The 6,674-nt window shown below is 46.9% G+C and overlaps 1 protein-coding gene across 2 annotated transcripts in view; it reads right to left on the bottom strand.

Moving 5' to 3' along the window:
- The window catches only part of Elk4 (ELK4, ETS transcription factor), a 20,083-nt gene extending 13,741 nt beyond the window's left edge, over positions 1–6,342 (bottom strand). Inside the window, exon 1 of one of the 2 annotated variants that reach the window (XM_005348334.3) lies at positions 6,026–6,342. The gene's annotated coding sequence lies outside the window, so the exon portion shown is untranslated. Of the gene's footprint in view, positions 1–5,769; positions 5,834–6,025 lie in introns of those variants that run through there. The other variant, XM_026779631.1, reaches the window with a different exon arrangement.
- Between the last annotated feature and the right edge of the window lie 332 nt (positions 6,343–6,674).

The following is a 6,674-nucleotide window of genomic DNA, read 5'->3' as shown; positions in this document are numbered from 1 at the left end:
GAAAGCATATTCAACAAATGGTACTGGTGTAACTGGATATCAACATGTAGAAGGATGAAAATAGACCCATATCTATCATCATGCACAAAACTCAAGTCCAAACGGATCAAAGACTTCAACATAAAACCAACCACATTAAACCTCAAAGAAGAGAAAGTGGGAAGTACACTTGAAAGCATTGGCACAGGACACTAATTCCTAAATATAATCCAGTAGCACAGTCACTGAGAGAAACAATAAATGGACCTCTTGAAACTGAGAAGCTTAATTTAAAGCAAAGGACACGGTCAACAAGATAAAATGGCAACCTACAGAATGGGAAAAAAATTTTCAACAACCCCACATTTTTGGAGGGCTGATCTCCAAAATATACAAAGAACTCAAGAAATTGGTTATCAAAAGAACAAATAATCCAATAAAAAAAATGGGGTACAGACCTAAATAGAGAACTCTCAACAGGGGACTCTAAAATGGCTGAAAGAGACTTAAGGAAATGCTCAACATCCTTAGCCATCAGAGAAATGCAAATCAAAACAACTTTGAGATTTCATACACCTGTAAGAATGGCCAAGATCAAAAACACTGATGACAACTTATGCTGGAGAGGATGTGGGGGTAAAGAGAACACTTCTCTATTGCTGGTGGGAATGCAAGCTGGTACAGGCCCTTTGGATGTCAATGTGGCGATTTCTCAGAAAATTAGGAAACAACCTTCCTCAAGATCCAGCAATACCACTTTTGGGTATATATCCAAAGGATGCTCAAATGTACTACAAGGACGTGTGCTCAACTATGTTCATAGCAGCATTGTTTGTCATAGCCAGAACCTGGAAACAACCTAAACACCCCTTGACCGAAGAATGGATAAAGAAAATGTGGTACATTTACACAGCAGGGGGTGGGGGGTGGAATCTTGAAATTTGCAGGCAAATGGATGGATCCAGAAAACATCATATTGAGTGAGGTAACACAGACCCAGAAAGACTAATATCCTACGTTCTCACTCATAAGTAGCTTTTAGACATAAAGCAAAGGAAAACCAGCGTACAATTCACAATCCCAGAGAAAATAAACAAAGAGGACCCTAACAGAGACATGCAAGGATCTAATCTATATGGGAAGTAGAAAAAGACAAGATCTCCTGAGTAAATTGGAAGTGTGGGGATTATGGGAGAGGGTAGAAGAGTAGGGGGGAGGAAGAGAGGGGAGTGGAGAAAAATATATAGCTCAATAAAAACAATTAAAAGGAAAAGATTTGTCTCACATGGTCAGAAAGCACTACAGATGTTTAGTAAAGCCAGGTCCGGATGCAGAAAAACCTCTAAAAAGGTACAGTATGAGCCAGGCGGTGGTGGCGCACGCCTTTAATACTAACACTCGGGAGGCAGAGGCAGGCGGATCTCTGTGAGTTCGAGGCCAGCCTGGTCTTCAAGAGCTAGTTCCAAGACAGGTTCCAAAGCTACAGAGAAACCCTGTCTCAAAAAAAAAAAAAAAGTACAGTATGTTTAAAAAATGTGCTTTAGTTGCTGAAGAAAATGCATATAGACTGTCATTGAAAAAAAGTAGTTTATAAATAGCAAAATAAAGTCTTTAAAGAGAGTAAAGTAATATAAAAACATAGCCATGTAAAGATGGGAAATACAATATGTCTGGATCCTGTATGGTGCTTTGTTGACTTTCAATTTTTTAAATGGTAATGTACAAAAACAATAGCTGCTGTGGGACACTGGATTGTAGAAACTGCTAAATTAAACATATATATATATATTTTTTTTTTTAAACGAATCAAGAGGGGCGGAAAGATGGCTCAGTTATTAAAGTACTTGCTGTACAAGCATGAGGGCTGAGTTCAAATTCCCAGAATCTACATAAAGCAGCAATGAACATCTGTAACCCCAGTGTCCAGGGAAATGTGAGTAGACAAGAGAATCCCTACAAGCTCAGGGCAGTTGGCTGGAATACATGGTGGCAGAACAACGAGACATTGTCTCATACTGTCTCATATGGAAGGGGACAGCTAACACTGGAGGCTGTCCTGGTACATTATGTTACACACATACACACGACACACACAAAACATGAACTCACACACAAAGATAAAAACAATATTAAGTTAAATAAATGACTCTGGATAAAAGCACTTGCTGTACAAACATGATGCCTTAGGGTTTCTATTGCTGTGAAGAGACACTATGACCACAGCAACTCTTATGAAGGAAACATTTCATTAGGTAGCTTGCTTACAGTTTCAGTTTGGCCCATTATCATCAGAACAGGGAGTATGGTGGTGTGCAGGCAGATGTGGAGCTGGTAGCTGAAAGGCCTACACCTTGCAGGTAGCAGGAAGTTGACTGACTCACTGAGCAGTATCCCAAGCATAGGAAACCTCAAAGCCCGCCCCCACAATGACACACTTCCTCCAACAAGGCCATACCACTCCAACAAAACCACACCTCCTAATAGTGCTACTCCCTATGAGATTATAGGGGCAGTTACATTTGAACAACCACATCTGACAACCCGAGTTTGTTGTGAAGAACGCACAGTGGAAGAAAGGAACTGGTTCCTCATAGTAGTACACACACACATACACACACACACAAAACATACTTTTAAAAAAAAAAAAAGGAAAGGGAAGGAAAGGAAAGGAAAGAAGGAAGGAAGAAACCAAGTACTGACACAGCACAGACGAACCTTAAAAACATGACAGAAGTGAAAAGCACCAGCCACAGAGGGCCAGTGAGTGGCTCCAGTGATATGAAATGTTCAGATCAGACCATTCCACAGACCAAAGGGAGATCAATGTGGCTGAGCCAGCTGAGGGAGATGGAAAAGCATCAAGTAAAAGGAGCAGTGGGAAGAAAATTGGAGAATGAAAGCTGATGAGCACAGGCTTTTGGGTGGCTGAAAATGTTCTCAGCCAATATTGTAGAGATTCCGTTGTGTGGATTAAAAAGCACTCAACTAAATGCTCTCAGCAGGTGATGCCACTCTCAATGAAGATGTTTAAAACAAACAAACCTAACGTAACTAACATTACAAAATCTGGGCATGAGAAGACCAAGCCAAACAATACATGACTCAGAGGATGGATGAGTGAGCAGCAGCCAGGAAAATGTCTGGGTTTTTAGAACTGCTCTCTAGCACGAAAGCGCCTTCCTTTCATCCTTAGCTACCAGTTTTGATGCTGTCTGTGCAGGCACTGCGATCCAAAAGTAGAGACAGTAAAATAGAAGAGAGATGCCTCCCACAGTCAGATCTGATGAAGTGAGACAGGAATCCCAAGCTCCTGCATCAGTCACGCACTCCTCCAGGCCTGAGAAAAGCTGCTTCTCCATCCAGCCACAGCCTTGCCAGCATTAAACACCAGAGACTACAATACCAACCCACAACGAGCTCCTTTCATGCTAAGTAACCAGCCCACTAGACACGGTCCCCACAGCTTCACTTGAGCAAGAGTTGAAATAGTCATTATCCATTAAGAGTGGCAGGGGAGGGCATGATCCGCCATTGTTTTGAGTTTCCCAAACAGACCTTTATTTTTTTTTTTATTTTGATGTCTATTCTTATAACAATTCTTATATCTAATCTTGTTCTTTTTATTAGTAGTTTCCCAATTTGGGCAATTATATTCTAGTCCAGCCAATTAAAACTACTCCAATAAATAGGAGCCTAAAGGAAAAACATATTTCAGACATTACCATCACATCAAGAATGTCTGTAGGAGCCTTGCCTGGTGGTGCATGCCTTTAATTCCAGCACTCAGGAGGCAGAGGCAGGTAGATCTCTGTGAGTTCACGGCCAACATGTTCCAGGACAGCTGATCTATTACAATAAACTTGTATGCCTCAGCATTTGGGAAGCAGAGACTCAAGAGATCAAGGCCACCCTGACCTGTATGAGACCATGCCTCAAGACAGTAAAAACACAACACCAAAAATGTGTAGTGCTGGGGATCAAACCCAAGGTTTCACACAGGAAACATGGGCTCGACTACTGAGCTACAATTCTCAACCTATAATTCAATTTCTGTGTCAAGTTCTTCTTTTAATGAACTCCTAACTACACAGTAGAAATTCTTCACTTTAGTTCCTACAAGTATGATATTAATTATGAACTTCAATGATTTCCTCAACTGTAATAGGAAACTGGGCTTGGCATGCCAACATACACCTTTAATCCCAGCACTCTGAGGCAAAGGCAGTTGGACCTCTGTGAGTTCTTAGCTAGCACAGTCTATACAGCAAGTTCCAGGCCAGCTAGGGCTACATGAGATTCTGTCTCCAGGTGAAACAGGCCAGGTGCATGACTATAATCCTGGCTCTCCTGACCATGAAGGAAGCATGGAGGGCTGTATGTATGACATATTGACAGACAGGAACAGAAACATACACAATACATGAACAAAGACAGAGTCTAATTAACAACAGTTGATGCTTTAAAGGTTGTTTGCCGTTGTTGTTGTTTTTCGAGACAAGGCTCCTCTGTAAAACAGCCCCGGCTGTCCTGGAACTCACTTTGTAGATCAGGCTGGCCTTGAACTCTCAGAGATCTACCAATAAAGGCATGCGCCCCCAGAGCCCGGCCAAAGGTTTTTTAGAAATATAACAAAGGCAGACTTAAATGGATCCAACCGAAGGAATCTGATCGTTGACAGGTTAAATGCTAGAGAAGGTTTAACACTCAAAGACCAAGCTCTAAGCTACACGGAAAGAAAGGGCTGGAGGGGGGCTGGAGGGGGGCCAGAAAGCAGCCCAGCAATGGAGCGCTTGTCTAGCATTCTTGAGAACAAGGGTTAGATGGTTAGCACCGCACATAGGCAAGGAAAGCTGCTGCTACCTTCACCAAGGAGTGCAAGGAAAAAGAACAGGCGACCCTGGGGTGCAGATCAGCTGATGAACACCTGCTACAGACTGGGGTTTGGGTACCCAACACAAGAAGAAAGGGAGGGAGAGAAAGCACAAAGATGAGTGAGAATCACAGGATCCTACGGAGAAGATATTAAATGTATATTTCCCCCCTTTTGGGGGGGGGCTGGTGACTGAGTATCACTCAGGACATTCCCAGACTCAAATATATAATGGTATCCCAAAACTTAGAGTATTTCCCAAAAAATATAATGAACTCCACATAAGCAGTTCCCACTTTTAAATAAAACCAAGGATCAAGGAACAAAGAGTTCCTATGGGGGAAAGTTGAACCATACTGTTTTAACGAAAATACCACCGCCAGCTGGGAATACAGAAGCTTCAAGTTCTGTGCGCGGAGAGAAAGGAAAAGAAATCTGACCCTAGAACGACACACAGGCAGCCGTTCTGCTGAAGGAATCTTACTTAAAATGACCTAACCTTCAAATTGCAACAGCTCGAGAAAAAAAGCCAACTGTGTCTTCTGACTTCACCCAAGAAATTCCCCTTATTTCCTGCGGATGCCTGTTAAGATTCCTCGCCCAAAAGATGTTTCCAATGCTGTTCGGAGGAAAGGCTTGCTACAGCTGTACAGTAAGAGAGGAGGGTTGCTGAAAAGGAAAGAAAGAAAAAGCCGTGGCCGGATAGACAGCTGGCTTGGGGAAGGAAAGAACGCGGCGTGAGGCCGCACATCCCGAGATCAAAGTGCGGGGAGACGTAAACCTCCGGCCCGTGGGCGAGCCAAGAAAGTACTTTCACTTTCCAACTTCCTGCCACTGCAACAAGTTAAAACTGTTCCCCACCACCCCACCCAAGCAACAAAAACCGCTGCCTTCCGCCTAAGGGACTTCTCACAACCCACCGTGGTGCGGGAAGGGCGGAGGGGGCGCTCCGGCGAGCACCTGAGCGCCGCGGAGCAGCTCCCAAGGCGAGCGCGCCACCAGGCCCCACCCGCAACAGCCAAGCCCCGCCTTCTCCGCCGTCCGGTCCCGCCCCCACCGCCACGGCCGCCGCCGGGCGCATTTCCTGCCGCGCCCGCAGCCCCCGCCCGGCCCGCGCAGAACCGGGCTGAGGGGCGGTGGTGCGAGACCCCAGCGGGGCGTGGGTGTGCCGCTCACCAGGCCGTGCGCGCGGGAATCCTCCACGGCCTCGAACGCGGTCTAGACTCCGACCGCTCCTCACGCTAGGAACTCAAGGACGGCGCGGCAACCGCGGCGACCCCCGCGCCGGGGCCCGAGAAGGCAGCGGCGGCCGAGCCGAGCCAGCCGCGTGCCTGCAGCCGCCCGCATCTCCAGCCGCCCCAGGTCTCGAGCCCCGCCCTCCGCCCCCGCACACGCGGCTGGGGCGGCGATGTTGCTAGTTGGGCTGCCACTCGCCAGACCCGCGCTCTACGGCCCGGCTCCCCAGTCACTCCGCGGCTGCCGCCACTCTCAAACCCCCCCGGCACTGCCGGGGCCCTTCCTCGACGCCGTCGCCTCGCGTCACTTCCGGGGGAGGGGCCGAGCCCCAAAGCCCGTGTTTTGTTTCTGGCCCTGGGCTCGCGTTTGTACCCTATTAGGCCGTCCGGTGCCCTCGCTCTGGGGCCTCCAGCTCGGCGGGACATTCGTCCTTCCCCGCAAGCCCAAAGTCGGGCCTGGGACGTCAGGGGTCGCAGCTTGCGGAGAGCTCGGTGGGTGACAGCGGAATTGACGTGTGAGGGCGACGCCCTCCGCGGAGCCTCCACCACCCCTTGATCATTATCATTGACAAACAGCCTCTCTGGTGCTG

Source organism: Microtus ochrogaster, chromosome 6 (genome assembly GCF_000317375.1).
Source record: "Microtus ochrogaster isolate Prairie Vole_2 chromosome 6, MicOch1.0, whole genome shotgun sequence".
Lineage (NCBI taxonomy): Eukaryota > Metazoa > Chordata > Mammalia > Rodentia > Cricetidae > Microtus > Microtus ochrogaster.
This window is presented reverse-complemented; position numbering and strand designations above follow the sequence as displayed.